The sequence below is a fragment of the Narcine bancroftii genome, chromosome 1 (genome assembly GCF_036971445.1).
Source record: "Narcine bancroftii isolate sNarBan1 chromosome 1, sNarBan1.hap1, whole genome shotgun sequence".
NCBI classification, from domain to species: domain Eukaryota; kingdom Metazoa; phylum Chordata; class Chondrichthyes; order Torpediniformes; family Narcinidae; genus Narcine; species Narcine bancroftii.
Genome location: NC_091469.1, coordinates 414,073,639 through 414,090,653, shown reverse-complemented (window position 1 = coordinate 414,090,653; position 17,015 = coordinate 414,073,639). Strand labels below are relative to the sequence as shown.

Below are 17,015 nucleotides of genomic sequence, written 5' to 3'. Positions count from 1 at the left end.
ATTCCAAATCATATGGGGTTCATTCATGGACTACTACTATAACTTTAAGATTGAGTGTTAAGGCATTGTCCCACTTTGATTTATGAACGTTAATCTTTAACCTTGTTTCGGGGATGGGGGTTTTGAAATTTTCCTTTGTTATGTTCTATCTTATTATCATGATTGTGCTTTGGAATTTTTACTTATGAACACTTTTGTAACTTTTTTAATCTTCTTGGTCTTATAGCACATTTCATAATTATATTGTTCAACCTTTCAACTGTAAAATATTAATAAAATATAATTTTTAATTTAAAAAAATCTGGAGCCAGAAGCATCCCTTCTAAAGTTAAACTCATTCTCAACTCAAGACAACATGCACTTGGTGATTTGTAAAGCCTCAGGAAATCCGAAGGTAGAGGTAAATATTTAATAGATTTCCATTAAACTCCAATATTAGATAAAAAAGAATACAGAGAAGATTTGCTAGGATGTTGCCCAGAGTTCAGGAACTGAGTTACAGGGAAACATTAAGCAAGTTTGGACTTTTTCCCTGGAGTGTAGAAGAATGAGTTTTGTGTGCCCGATGGAGATGTGCACCATTTCATCGGATGCTGAGGTCCTCCATCAGGTGGGTCCTCCCCACCATGACTACCAGCCCCCCCACATCTCCATCGGGCACACAAAACTCAAAACGGTCAACCAGTTTACCTATCTCGGCTGCACCATTTCATCAGATGCAAGGATCGACAACGAGATAGACAACAGACTCGCCAAGGCAAATAGCGCCTTTGGAAGACTACACAAAAGAGTCTGGAAAAACAACCAACTGAAAAACCTCACAAAGATTAGCGTATACAGAGCCGTTGTCATACCCACACTCCTATTCAGCTCCGAATCATGGGCCCTCTACCGGCATCACCTACGGCTCCTAGAACGCTTCCACCAGCGTTGTCTCTGCTTCCATCCTCAACATTCATTGGAGTGACTTCATCTCCAACATCGAAGTACTCGAGATGACAGAGGCCGACAGCATCGAATCCACGCTGCTGAAGATCCAACTGCGCTGGGTAGGTCATGTCTCCATAATGGAGGACCATCGCCTTCCCAAGATCGTGTTATATGGCAAGCTCTCCACTGGCCACCGAGACAGAGGTGCACCAAAGAAGAGGTACAAGGACTGCCTAAAGAAATCTCTTGGTGCCTGCAACATTGACCACCACCAGTAGGCTGATATCGCCTCAAACCGTGCATCTTGGCGTCTCACAGTTCGATGGGCAGCAACCTCCTTTGAAGAAGACCACAGAGCCCACCTCACTGTCAAAAGACAAAGGAGGAAAAACCCAACACCCAACCCCAACCGATCAATTTTCCCTTGCAACCACTGCAACCGTGTCTGCCTGTCCCGCATCGGACTTGTCAGCCACAAACGAGTGTGCAGCTGACGTGGACATTACCCCTCCATAAATCTTCATCCGCGAAGCCAAGCCAAAGAAAAAAGAGAAGAAGAATGAGGGGAGATTTGATAGAAGTATTTAAAATTGTGAGGGGGATAGATAGAATAAATGTAGATAGGCTTTTTACACTGAGGGTAGATGAGATACAAGCCAGAGGACATGGGTTAAGAGTGAAAGGATAAAATTTTATGGCGATCATGAGGGGGATCTTCTTCACACATAGAGTGGTGGCAGTATGGAATGAGCTGCCAGCGGAAGTGGAAAATCTAAGCTCAATTATAACATTGGAGAAGAATTTGGACAGGTACATGGATGAGAGAGGTGTGGAGGGCTATTGGCTGGGTGCAGGTCAGTGGAACTAAGCAAAATTAATGGTTCAGCACAGACTAGAAGAACCAAAGGGGCCTGTTTCTGTGTTCTACTTCTTTTCAAAGCTTAAGTTTATTTGTCACAAAATACCTCGTACAGGGAGATGGATTATTTTATGAACAGGCAAAAGGTTATCTCTAGCATTGCACACAGTTGTATAAAGAGCACAATTTACAGAGTATAGGAATACACTGAAAAGGAAACTCAGTAGCAAGAAACGACCGCATGATAGCATTGTTAATGGGAAAATTCAGGAGTTTGATGCCTGCAGGGAAGAAATTGTCTTTAAGTCTGTGTTACATATATTTACACTCTTAAGCCTTCTCCCTGATGGGAGGGAGGAAAAAGTGTGTCCAGGGTGGGATGGGTCCTCCACTATGGTGACTGCATTTTCTAGGCAGCAGGATATGTAGATAGATTTCATGGAGGGAGGGCTTGCATTATGTTCTGAGCTGCAGTCACTACCTTCTGTAGCTTCTTCTGGTCTTGAGCAGAACAGTTCCCCCACCATGTTGTGATGCATCCAGCAAGTATGCTTTCAATGGAGCATCTGTCGAATTTGTTGAGGGATGGAGATCGTGTCAAACTTCCTTTGTCTTTAAAGAAAGTAGAAGGTACTCCTAAGAATGAAGCTATTTACTTCAGTGTCATTAATGTGGGGAGGGACGAGGACTCAGCCCTCTCTCCTGAAGTCAATGATCATCTCCTTCATCTTATTAATATTGAGAGAGAAGTTGTTATCTTGGCTCCATGCCACCAGACTTTCAATCTCTTTCCTGTATTCTAACGCATCATCATTTGATACCTGGCCTTTGATATGGTCTTGTTGAAGATGGAGTTGGAACAGTATAGTTGTACAGTCCAGGCTGTAAAGGAAGTATAGGAAAGGACTGAGTTCACATCCTTGAGGAGCACCGGTGTTAAATGTGATTGTGGAGAAGATGTTATTACTCTTCTTCACCAAGTCCAGTTTGTTATGAAATCAAGATCCAGTTGCAGAGGGGCCATTATATTTTCTTTGGTACTGGCATGATGGTGGCCTTTAGGTCTTTAGCCTGTTGTAAGGAGAGATTAAAGATGTCTGTAAATGTGACCCTCAGTTCAACTATGCAGGCTTTCAGGATGTCTGAAGACTCCATCTGGACTAGTCATTTTCCATGGGTTCATCCTCTGGAAGCTGCCCTGAATTCAGCAAAAGGTGTAAAATTTCTTGTAGTAATTGATGTGGATATCACCTCCCTGTTGGCTTTCAGTTCAAAGTGAGCATAGAACATACACTTAAATTATATCTACACAAATAAATCGAGATGGTAATGAATACTGAATTGAACAGATAGTATTTATTTCAATGGCTTCACTGTTCTGAAAGGAAAAGTTAGGAACTGGTGCAAGACTTAACACTTCTTGTTACAGGAGCCCTCTTGTGGTTAAAAACTGCAGGGTTCAGATATTTCGGAACTTGATGCAGATTCACAGCATCCGAGTTGCTTAAATAAAATTTCACCTCTGCACAATTCCAGATTTTAACAAAGCTCAAGAGTAAAAATGTACTAAATATAATTATATTTTTAGTCACATGCAAGGTGTAGCCAATAGTTCCTAGGTATAATTTTATCTTAAAATATGTGACCATTCAGATATTGGGTCATAAGTTGTCTACTGATACAAACTGCTTTTCATTCTGAGGGGCACAACCAATGATGGAGTGTTTTTTTTTACATTAAATCACTGTAAATTGCACAGTCAGAATTAAATAACAATTCCACCCTCCAATCTATTTTGTATTTCTTCAGACCAACCTCTCCATCATTTGGGGGCACTAGCAATGCACAACTACATTTTTATCTGACAATGCTAAGTAATCAGTTGTATCCAAACAATTCCAAAGCCTCTGATATTAGGGGAGATGGCGCCAATACTGTTGTCACCAACTGTTCCTCTGTAATGTGCAATTTAGACCTCTCTGCGGCCATTAAATGAAACAAGAATAATCATAACAATGTTTGGAATGAAGAATTATCTCATGAAATTATTCTTAATTCTCTCATTTTTCTGTCATAATGCACAGCTGACTGCTTTAGAAATAAAGCAAGGTCTCATCTTAAATATTTTCACTTCAAATCAATCCTAAATGTCTGTGCAATGATATGATAATAGTTTATTTTCAATGCAGGAAAGCCTCGAGCAAAGAGCTACTGATTTTTTTTGTTGAATTGTTCTGTTTCTAAACCTGTGTCAGTCCCTGATGGATCTCCAGTTTGCAATTCGCATAAATTTTGTTAAGTGGATAAATGTTGCCCTTGGTGCTTGAATCTTTGAAATTAATCTTTCATTCCTGTGCCATCAATCCAAGAATACACAAGTTGCCTTGCTCACAGCTATAATTAATTTCATGGTATATTTTGGGAAAAAAAAGCATCATCGTCCCTGAAATCATTGCATGAAGATTCTGGTATCTTTTATTCTCTGTCTGATACTATACCTCTGTTCTCTCAATTCCACAATTTATCTCTTAAAAAATCATAAAGAAACCCAACTGCTCAATAAACAAAATATTCATGTGACTGGAGGAGAGTATTTCCAAGTTTTAAGCATCAAAAACTGAACAATGAACAAACATAAGGAGCGCAAGGCACAGAAAGTATTCTTTGTAATAATAATCTAAGAAAATTAAATGTTGAGTTTTTTTAAAGATCTAAGAAAGTTATTTTTAAACATCAAGGCAGCTGGCAATGAACTAGAACTTCCATTTCAATACAAACAGACCTGTAATTTTTAAGATCATGTGTTTGTAACAACATTTGTGTTAATCTTTTCCTATTATAGACCTAGATATTGTGGACCTGATCAACATGAATTTTGCTTTTGTCAATTTGTCTGGCCATTTATGGTAAAACTCAGATAATCTGGTATCTGAAGGATTGGAAATCAAAATGATTTGGCATCTGACTCACTCATTAGTATCCTAACTCCTCATTATTCATGGACCTACTAAAGCAGGGATCCAGAATGTGGACTGGTCTTCAGCTGAAACTCACCAGATTTTGTTCCCTGCCCCCTTTACCCTCACTAGGGTAATTTATTATACCACTGGATAACATGATTATAATATGAGTTTATTGTCATATATATCAGCCATTTTTATCCTTTCTTGGCTATGGCCCCCATAGGATTCTGCTCAAAGCTTATGGGTCCCCTTTGGTCTGAAGCAGTCAAGTTTAGATGGTTTCTTCCATATTTCTCTCCCACTGACAACATAAAAATCATTAAAAAATGTTTCATGATTTCAGACCCTGCCCCGTTTAAAAGAGCTGTGGCCCCCGAACGGGGGGTGTGGCGGGGGGGGGGGCGGGGGGGAGCAGGTGGTGAGCAGATGGCTCCCATTGAGAATGGCTGACATTGTACAATGCACCAAAATTCTTACCAAAATTCAGCAGCAGCCAAACATTGTAAAAAAAAACCACAACAGTATACATTAAATGAAATTAAAATGAGATAATAAATATAATAAATACGAAATAAATAAATATTCAAGTTTACATAGTGGAGACGAGCCTTTTTGTGGTTCAAGGGCCTGATAGCTGTTAGAAAGAAACTATACTTGAGCCTTGAGATTGTTATTCAGGCTTCTGAACCTTCTACCCAAAGGTAGCAGTGAAAACAGGTTACAATCTGAGGGTAATGGGAGATGTGATATTGGCTGCCTTCTTGAGGCCAAGCTTCACGTAGACATCAAGTTATGTGAGATCAAAGCATGTGATGCATCTGGCTGTGTTTGCTACTTTCTGCTGGAGACTTGGTTCCTGGCTAAATGAATTACCAAACCAGGCTGTGATGCAACCAGTCAGTATATTTTCCATAGCGCACGTTTGATAGAGTATTCAACAACATGCCAAATCCCTGAAGAAGTAGAGTCAGCGGTCTGTCTTCTTCACAGTTGCTTTAATGTGTGTTTGTTAGCTCCAGGAGAGGATTTCCAATATAGAGTCCCAGGAACTTGAACGTACCAATCCTTTCCACCTCTATTCTATCTATGCAGTCAAGTATATGCTCCTCCCCCCCACCCCACCACCTTCCCAAAATCTACAATAAGCTCCTTGGTCTTGGTTACATTGAGAGCAAGATGTAAAATATAGTTAAATAAGTGTATTGGTGTTTTACAAGTTAACATCTTATAATACACAAAATCAGATAGTCCAACATCACCAACACCTATCAGAGTTTATCTGTAATTGCTTTCATTTCCCTTTCTGGGAAATGTAAACCCAGTTGCTGCTATCTTATCTTATCCCTGGTAAGTGTTTTTGTTTCAGTTTATAAGGTAACTATGGTGACCTTTGCATCTTGTAACACTAATATTTCTCACCATTTCTTGAATATCAGCCCTCATTTTGATTTCTGACATCAGCTTTTTCCTGCACACTCAACTCCTTCTGCATACTCAACTCCTTCAGCTGGAGTCAGTACCCCCAGCAACAGTGACCGGCCAAATACAGTGCCGGAAAACATTCTTTTCTTAACATTCATACATGCCTCCTTCCGCATCTTTCCAGATTCCATTGCTATCCATAGTATAAGATTTATAAACGATTTCATAAAAGGGTGGCACAGTTAGCATAGCAGCTAGAACACACTGTTACAGAGCCAGCAACTCAGATTCAAATCCAGCACTGTCTCTAAGGAATTTGTATATTCTCCCCGTGTCCACGTGGGCTTCCTCCAGGTGCTCCGGTTTCCTCCCACTGTAGGTCAATTGGGTGTAATTGGGCGTCTTGGGCAAAAGGGCCTGTTACCATATTGTATGTCTAAATTTAAAGATAAAAATAATAAGGATTGTGACAGGGAGGAACAAGTGGCGGAGTTGTCTACAGCGTGATACAGATGACAGGGATTTGATGGCACATTTTTCATTCTATCTTATTTTCTTTTCCATTGGCCACTCCAAGTCAATATTGATTGACATGCCATAATCCTACTCCCATTTAAATTGGCAAGTTCTAGCCTGATTGTGGACCTGAGGAATGGATGAATTCTATTCAACCTCTCCTCAAAAGACAAATCTCTCCTCCTGGAATCACACTGCTGATTTTTTTTTTTGTTGGACCTTTTCCAAGACAAGTGAAGCCTACTTTAGGTATACAGCTAGACCTTCCAGACAAGAGATTCTCATGGCTGTCCTGTCCAACCATCTGCAGCTCCTTCACTCAATCAGCCAACCTCCACAACATTGGGGCAGCAGAGCACTGATCAATCACTAGAAAAGGCAAGTGGTGACCATTTGACATCCTTAGATAAAATGGCCAAATTTGATGTAAAAATTCATGTTGAATCTTTATTTTAATGATTAAACAAATGAATGAATAAATGTGTGAGAGTTTGCTATCATATATACAAATACAATGTACAGATCCAATGGAAATCTTATTGCTGCAGTTTCCCAGATATGTAAAACACAGGAATATACTTTAAGTATAATTAAATTGTTACAAAGAGAACAAGATAAAAAATACAAAAAACAATATTTTGTAATAATTTTAATTGCTGAATTGTAACCTTGCATGAGAGAAGGTAAGTTTGGTGAAAGCAGAAAAAGCATTATAGTTTCTGACACAGAAACTGAATTGCAAACAGCTAAATTCCTCACAAGTCTCAGAAGTAGAAGAGGGATATCCAGTGTACACTCTCCTTGTCTTCTCTGTATAATAGCTCCTTTCACACTGCTACTGAATGTGGGTTGAACTGGGAAATTTAGTGGGTATTTAGTGGGTCACCTGCCAGTGTGAAAGCTACCAACCAGGCAGGGGGGTGGGGAGGTAAAAATCAACTCCCTGGGTTGTATTAGAGCCCAGTCGAGTTGACTTGGAATTGACTTGGCTCCGTTGTGAATGTTCAACCCGCTCAACCGGGCACACAGTCTGGTAGTTTTAATATCAGTGTGGATATATTTCACAGGACGGCCGGTGGAGCTGTCACAGAGTGGTAAGCAGGGGTCTCAGTGCACAGCCGGTGGAGCTGTCACAGGGCAGCCGGCAAGGTTGTCGCAGGGCAGCTGGCGGGGCTGTCAGTGCGCGGCCATTGGAGCTTTCACAGGGCGGCCAGTGGAGCTATCAGAACATAACTGTGCTTTAAATCATCTCAAGATTACTCATAATACCTAATACAATGAAAATGCTATGTAAATAGCTGTTATTGCTCTAATGTTTAGGGAATAATGACAAGAAAAATTAGTCTGTACATGGGTTGCATTCTCCCAGCTAAGCTTGGACACAGGATAATGAACCCATCTTCCTGAGCAAAGTGGTCAATGTATAGGTCAGGCTTGTGCAGAAATTTTGTCAGCAGAAAATGCATCATCAAAAGACATATCTGCATGCCCCCTGCAACTTGAAAAGCATTGTAGCATCACAAAACACCTTTGGAATCAACAGCAGGTAAGGAAAAACAAGCAACTGTTCTGCAAGTAATGGTCGATTGCTTTAAATTGTGTCTGTGAGGTTCTGTGATGTGGAATGGGGATGGATTGTGAATGGTTGCATGGCTTTTTTTCTGGTGCAGAAGGCACACTTAACTGTGAGATTCAGAGAGGACTTCATCCAAAGGAGGAAGCGTATGTGTTGTGGACACCATTCTGGGATCCCCAATGGCATCTGAAGTACACAAAAGTGGTACTCACAAAGCCATTTTTATCCTTCAAGAGCTTGGTCTACTGCACTGGACAAAGAAGAAACTTTTCCACAGTAGCATGTTTTAAAAAACTGACAGTTTGACTTTAGGCAGACAGGCATCATAAATAATTTTCATAAATTTGTATTTGGACAGAGTGTTCCATATGTTTATATCCAGAAAGAGAGGATATACTAGATTAACAGAAACCACTGCAGCAAGAACAGATGAACACTGAACAATGGTTATAAGAGACATGAAATCAGGTAATCAGGACATTTCAGTGTGCTACCTCTGTCTATAATTTGCACATAATTAACAAATATGTAAATTAAGAATCCAATTGCTATGAATGATGGCAAAAAACTATTTTTATAAAATCCTTTATAAATTCAATACATTTCAAATTACAGCCATGTAAGTGAGTTTGAACAAAAACAAACACTAAATTTTGTTGTCCTAGTGCCACACTTTTACTTGAACCATTCTTTCTGTTATCTTTTAGTGTTTCTGCATCACACTTTTGTCCCACTAGAGCAGTGATTTTCAACCTCTTTCTTTCCACTCACATACCACTTTAAGTATTCCCTATGCCATAAGTGGTCTGTGATTAATAAGGGATTGCTTAAGGTGGTATGTGGGTGGGATGGGGAGGTTGTGACCCAATTGTTACTGAAATATTTCGCTTGAGAAAAATTATCATTGGGCCATTTCCTTTGGAGTTATGAAACCCTGCACATAACGAGTCAATGAGGTACAATTAAAACAGTGGTTTCAAACTTTTTGTTTCCATTCACATACCATCTTAAGCAATCCTTTACTAATCACAGAACACCAATGACATAATGTTACAGGCCCAGAGGACCCCAAAACCCAGCAGCAATAGAAATTTACCAAGACAAATGGTTACTTAAACAAAGTCATTTTTAATTTTCTTTAAACATAAAAACAGGATCAAACTTTAATTTATTACTATTAATTTAACTTAACCTAACTTAACTCCTTTCCAATTCTCAGCACATGTGTATGTAAAGTGTATAAGTTCAGAAAAGTTCTTTGATTCAAACTCTAACTTCACTTCTCACTCCTCCAAGTTCACTAGTATCAGGCAATTCTTATACTGTGCACAGAATTTAACATTTATAAATCTTCACCAAGCTCTGGTGTTTGAAAGTAATTGGTTGCTGCTCAGGAAGGTTCTCATTGGTTTCAGAGAGAGGTTTGTTGCTTGTTGGACACACGCAAACTGATTCCCTCCAATATGCCGAAGAAACTTGCCCCATCAGGGTTTTCCAAATGATAACCTCTTCTTCTGCAGGTCACCACAGAGTTCCTTTTTGTTTCCCTTATTTCAGCTGAAACACTCTAGCCAGCCATTTCCCTTGTAAGGACCACATGGGTTGTTTCAATAGGTTGAACTCAGAACTCACAACCTGCCTTCAAAATGGGGTTTTAAACAAACTGCCAGCTTGCCAGTTCTTTCTCTCTCTCTCTCTCTCTCTCTCTCTCTTAGAGAAAGCCTGTTTGGTCTCCTCTCTCTCTCTACTTGCAAAACCACATGACCTTCTTAGAACAGCAAATTGCATTCAGACAGATTGTGGCACCGGACCCCATCTTCTGAGTCCAATTAACACCTACTTGTGAAGTCTCTATAGATATTCTTCAAAGTTTTTGCAAAGGCACTCGGAGCTGGACTGTCTGGCTTGAGCAGAGCTCTGGAATTTTAAATAATATCTCTCCTTAAAAATATATATCTATATACAATATAAAATATAATATAATCCATCACAATAAGTTGTTTAAACATTGTGCATTTGTTCTGATTGAGAGAGATTGTTGATAGATAATCAGAATCTAATGCATTGAGATATGTCTGAAGCTAATGGTGCTGTTGGTGACATTGGCATTCAATGGCAAGAAATGAGAGATTGTTTATCTTTCACATCTTGGGATGGTGTCAATTCCACTGCTCTCTCCTCCATTGTCTTTGCTTCCCTTGTGGGGAAGGCCACTTTCTCCCCTGCAGATATGTGCATCTTACTTTCATATTGGACCCATTCCTGTCTCCATACAAGAAACTTTATTCAGTTATTCTCCACCCTTAGAGTTGTTCTACATCATAGCTGCAGTGAATTTCTAATTTAGGAGGTGCATGCAGTCATGCAGATGAGCTTTAAATGATGCCAGACACTTTCTACAGCCAATGAGTAATGTGGCTTGTGCTAGCTGCAAATTCCTGTCTGCTTTCAAGCCGATCCAATGCATCCTACTTTGAGGGAATCAGCACCAAACTTTTGACATTGGAGAAAAGCCTAATAATTTTTGTAAAGCATTATATTAAACATTATCCAATTTGACAATGTCAACATCATTGGCTTCCCACTCCAATGTGTTCCTTTGTGGCATTCATCAGCCTCGACGTTCAAGAATGATTCAAGTGGGTCATTTTGCCACTACATCCATTTAATCTCAAGCAATATTTAATAAATTATGATTTGTATCAACGTTGAGCTTCTAATAACAACTGAAAATTCACCAAGGCTGAAGAACTATTACTTAAGAACTGGGAAAATTTCAAGTTCCAGCAGCCAAGATGGGAATTGTTTCACAAGTTTTGCCAAAGGATGGATCAGACATTGGGAAACAGGATTAGATCTGAGATGTGTCTTCTGGAGTTTAAATTTCCATTACCAGCTGAAGCCTTTGACAATATTTTATACCTGCAAAAATATTCATCTCCCTATGCTCCTGCTGAATAACTACAGATTCCTTCCACTTAATGAACAGCACCATCTGGTACAAAGGTAAAAACAGAAATAAGAATTTATTTGATCTATCATTATTTCATGGGAACCTCCCTCAAACCATAATATTGCATTACATACTGAGTGCTGTTAATTTGGATTTTCACACATTCCAGAATGTGTGAAGATCCAAATATTTCAGCTGAACAGCTGTAGCAATAAACTAAAAAAATTGCGATTTTATGATCTTGTCTCTCCAGTTACTCCATTATTCACTCATTTTAAATTTATTGTCAATTTGCTTTGCAAGTCCTTCAGGGTTTTTTCTATCCCAGTGTTATCTTTTGATGATTATATATCTAAATTTACTAACTGTTCTTCGCTGATGTTTGAAAATATTACAGTATTTAAAATGAAATATCGTGCAAATGAATGGCATGATATCCCATGGTGTGATGCTGGCTGCTAATCAGTTTATTGAAATATTCATTGATATTCTTAAATAATATGTTATGAATTCTTGATGACACAGTTGTCTTCAATCAATCAAAATGCAAAATTACTGTGAATTAAAAATCTGCACACTTGGAAACTCAAGAAGTATTTTATCGATCAATACTGAAATGAACATTACACATTGGGAAACATTTTAAATGATTGCCATGGAAACAGACTATAAAAAGTTTCTGGAAATAAAAGGCACCATTTTATACTTGATTAAGCTGTACACTATAAATGCTAGCAGCCAAGCAATCTTCTCAACTTGAAATGCACTTCCTGTGTAAACATACATGTATTAAAACTTACCAGCAACCATTTACTTACTCAAGGCAGCATTTTGTTCTCCATCTGAAACAGAAAGTGAAGTTCATTACTTTGTAGCGAATTTATCCAGCCGTTCAGCTGGCACTGCACATCAGCAACATTATACATTGGAAAGCAACATTTCCCTGTAATATTTATTAGTCTACTAAATTGAAACATCTCAGTTTTCACTCCAGGAAAAGCAAACACAGCAAAGTACCTATTCCCTTGTAGTCACCAGTGTATACAGCACAGCTGAAGTTCACAGTAAAATCCTGCTAAGTTACAATGAAGGCAATGATTCAGACAATACCCTTCAGTAGTGTAATAATTCAACAGGTCAATTTCGTGTCACAGTACTGTGCAACTGTAGACTCAAGAGGAAAACCATGGGAGGTCCTCTTTCAAAACTACTACTAATCCACCCTTGGTCAGTCCTTTGATATCAGCAGACAAAAAGAAATATTCATTAGGTTGTCAGATTTTTGCAAAATCTAAAATACACCACAGTCAAACTCTGCAACACAAGCATCTAGCTTTACAATAATAGAGATGAAATTTATTTTAGATACTAAGAACATAACAACTTAACAACTAAGAGCATAAGTATATTATTTGGATCTTCAAGTTTGTTCCTTCTCTATATGCCCTCAATTCCTTTATTATTCAGAAATCTATTAATCTCTGTTTGGAATGCAATCAATGGCTGTGGGTCCATAGCCCTCAGGGGAGAGAATACCAAAGATTAATTTCCATTTGAATGAAGAACTTCTTCCTCATCAAGTCCTAAATGCTCAATCCCTTATTTTGAGAGTGTGACTTCAGCCAGGGGAAATATCCTCTTTCCTTCTATACTGGAACACATTCTTCTAATAGACAGGCCTACTCGTCTCTCTGGATGATAGACCCACAATCCCAGGGACTGGTCTGCTGTAATCTTTCTGTTTAGCAAATATACCTGACATGAATAAGCAAATGGTGCATAATATTCCAGGTGTGTTTTCACCATGTCTCTGAAATAAAATCTTCCTGCACAAGAAGGTTAACATATCATTTGCTTTCCAAATTACTTCCTTCACCTGCATGTTAGTTTTCAGTGGCCTGTGTGCAAGGACTTTAAGGTCTCATTGATCAACAGCATTTTCTAATGTTTTACCTGTGGTGATATGTAATTACACCACTAGGTCACCAGGGGTCATTCTGGTGACCTTGTATATAAAGCAGTCCAGAGCTACAGTCTAGCCTTCCAGGTTCGTCTTGCAGACAGACAAGACCTCTTAGTGTACATATTAGTTTATTAAAGCTATCTTATACTCGCACTGCTGGTATGGTTATTGTCAGTACAATTTAATAAACTAATATCATAACTACTAGGATGGAAGCTGCTTCTGCTCCAACGTGCATTCCTGACCTCCCGGAGACCCTTCCTGAGGAATAGAATCCGGGGACGACCAGCACGCACGTGCATCCAAGGACAGAGACGGTAAGGGACTGCTGTACTGGAATCGTGGTGGAATATGGGGAAGACCGCAGAAGTACGATAGGGCAGGTAAGAAATGGCCAAGAGCCCTGTCTGCCCATAGGTTTATCAGTACAGGTGCCACCAACCCTAAACCCCGGTCCGATCAGAAAGGGGCCTACTACAAGCGCGGGTGGAAGGATCTCCACAAGTCGTGCTCCCGATCACCACATATATGCAGAATTCCCGACCACTCCAGAGCCAGGGAAAGCAGACACCACTACCGTCATTCCTCCAGCAGCAGTTTCCCCAGTACCATGGAGACCTGACGCTACCGCTGGGATCCTCCCTTAAGCCCGCTGCAAACGTCCCAAAGCCAGAGACTCAGCCAACAGCCCCAAGCACCCAGGTTACTCCTCCAGCAGACACAAACCCCCACAGAGGCTATACTAGCAGCTCCCACTACCCCAGGGTCCACCCTTGCTACACCTAGACCAAGAGACCATGTGGATGTCCCCACATTACCTAAGGGACCAGAGACTGCGGCTTAGCCATGTGCTGTGACCAGACAGGCTGGAGCTCGACCCCAGAAATCCCGGAGCCGGCACGCACTTCGGCCACTGGCAGAGATGCCTTCTGAATTACGTGGAGGGTAATTGCGCTGAGGCATCGGATAAAGAGCTATTGATGCTGCTGTTAGCGCAGCTGGGAGACCACCCTTACTCCCTTATACAGGGTGCCAGGTCCTACCAAGAGGCAATGAGCACTTTACAGAGGCATTAGAGTACGGGGCATAGTGAACTCCATTCCCGGTGCAGGCTCATGACAAGGTCACAACAAGTAGGGGAGTCTGCCAGAGACTTTATACTCTCTCTGAAAGACCTAGCAGAGAGGCTGCAACTTTAAAGCAGTATCAACTCAGGAGTATGCGGAGGACCTTATTAGGGACAGAATTGTTGCGGAAGCTTTAGAAAGCACCAGGAAAGAATTGGAGGAGTACTCACAGGATCCTGGGGCTGGGACAAACGTCACACTGCTGGACTCTCTAGCCCCACGAAAAGAAAAGTACGTTGCCTCACAGGAATTCACAGCAGCAGCAGCAGCACCTTGAGGGTCCCAAGTGCTTTTTCTGTGGACAAAGAAAGCACCCCAGAACCCTCTGCCCTGCCAGAGAAAATGTCTGTTCCAACTGTGGAAAACGTGGACATTATGCAAAAGTCTGCAGAAGCCCCAAGGCCACAGCCAAGGCTCATTCTCATGCTAATGAGAGGTGGGAAAGATCTTCTTTCTCCACAGACAAATAGAAGAAGAAGAATGCCATGTGCAGCCGGCCATCTTGGACAAATGCTACAGAACAGAGGACACAGTCTTCAGGAGATGAATATGATGCCGAGTACTATCGGATGGAAGTACATGAAGAACACGCCAGACTTGCTTCCCTATGCATGAATCAGGCGAGTCCACACAATTTATCTAATGCCACTGTGTGCATCAAAATTAATGATGTGAGGGTAAATTGCTTGATAGATAGTGGAAGCATTGAAAGTTTTATTGACCAGGGGTTAGTCAACTGCCTTGCCCTCCCCACATGCCCGAGTGAGCACCGGATCCTATTAGCAGCCAGCAGCCTTGCAGCTGAGGTAAAACAGTTTTGCAGGGTTACTCTAGAAATCCAGGGCACAAAATACGAAGGGTTCAAATTACTAGTACTCCCTCACCTCTGTGCCCCGGTACTATTGGGGTTAAGATTTTCAGTGCCAGTTAAAAAGCATTACAATAGTGCACAACGGGCCTCACCCCCCACTACGCCTTACTAAGAAACAACACTGCAGCATGTCTGTCCTGAACATAGAACCCCCTCCGCTGTTCACACACCTGACCCCAGAATGCACACCAGTAGCCACAAAGAGCAGGAGGGACCGAGGGACAGAGCCTTCATTAGGACAGAGGTCCGCAGGCTACTACAGGAGGGCATCATAGACCAGAGCACCAGCCCCTGGAGAGCCCAAGTGGTTGTAGTAAAGTCAGGAGAAAAACTACGCATAGTAGTGGATTGCAGCCAGACAATCAACAAATTTACATAACTAGATGCCTACCCACTGCCACGCAGAGCAGACATGGTCAACAACATTGAACAGTATAAGGTGTTCTCCACCATAGACCTGAAGGCAGCATACCATCAACTGCCCATTAGAAACAGCGATCGCATTTACACGGCATTTGAGACAGACGGCAGGCTGAATCAATTTCTGCAACTCCCCTTCAGTGTCACCAGTGGAGTGTCCCTGTTTCAGAGAGAAATGGATCGTATAGTAGATAAGTTCCAACTGAAAACGGTGTTCCCCTACTTAGACAACATGACAATCTGTGGCCACACTCAGGAGACAATTCATGACACGAATTTAAAACATTTCTTCCAGGCAGCCGAGGAAAGGAACCTAACATACAACAGGGACAAATGCGTCTTTAGCGCCAGGAAGTTGCCAATCCTGGGCTACATAGTGCAGAACGGGAAATCAGTCCAGACCCACTCTCCTAGACCTTCCAGTGCCACACATGCTGAAGGCACTAAAAAGGTGTTTGGGACTGTTCGCTTACTACGCCCAATAGGTCCCCAACTACGCCGACAGGGCCCACCCACTTATAAAAGCCTCAGTTCTCCCACTGTGCCCAGCAGCCACCAGAGCATTCAGGGACATTAGGGACCATATCGTTAAAGCTACCATGGGGTCCATAGACGAGTCGATCTCATTTCAACTAGAAACGGATGCATCCGATGTGGCTCTGGGAGCCACTCTAAACCAAGAAAAGACGACCGGTGGCCTTTTTCTCGTGAACCCTACAGGGGTCAGAGGTAAGACACTCAGCAGTAGAGAAGGCGGCCCTAGCCATTGTGGAAGCAGTAAGGCACTAGCAACATTATCTGGCATGCAAACACTTCACCCTCATCACGGACCAAAGGTCTGTGGCTTTTATGTTTGATAACCAGAACAGGGGGAGAATGAAGAATGATAAAATCCTACGCTGGCGCATAGAATTGTCTATATTTGATACCACCCTGGGAGACTCAACGAGCCCCTGGACGCACTATCCAGAGGCACTTGTGCCATCCTTAACCACACGTCCCAGTTGCAGAGCTTGCACAATGAGCTGGGCCACCTGGGGGTCGCTAGACTGTTTCACTTCATAAAAACCCAAAACCTCCCATTTTCAGTAGAGGAAGTGAGGTCAGTGAACAAGAGCTGCCCCATCTGTGCGGAATGCAAACCGCAATTTTACTGGCCAGACAAAGCCACCCTGATAAAAACTACCAAACCTTTTAAGCACCTCAGCCTCAATTTTAAGGGCCCGCTCCCGTCCAATAATAGAAATGTCTACTTCCTAAATGTAATAGATGAATATTCCCATTTCCCCTTCGCAATCCCGTGTTCTGATGTATCAGCAGCCACTGTTATAAAATGCCTCCAACCCATCTTCAGCATATTTGGGTACCCGAACTACATACACACAGACAGGGGTGCTGCATTCATGAGAGCAGAA

General features: G+C 41.3%; 1 protein-coding gene across 8 annotated transcripts in view; it reads right to left on the bottom strand.

Annotated features, from left to right (window-relative positions):
• LOC138751556 (retinoic acid receptor beta) overlaps positions 1–17,015 on the bottom strand; it is a 942,630-nt gene that overhangs the window by 754,904 nt on the left and 170,711 nt on the right. For 7 of the 8 annotated variants that reach the window (XM_069913985.1, XM_069913986.1, XM_069913984.1 and 4 more), the window contains exon 3: positions 12,020–12,061. The gene's annotated coding sequence lies outside the window, so the exon portion shown is untranslated. The remainder of the gene's footprint in view (positions 1–12,019; positions 12,062–17,015) is intronic. The other variant, XM_069913983.1, reaches the window with a different exon arrangement.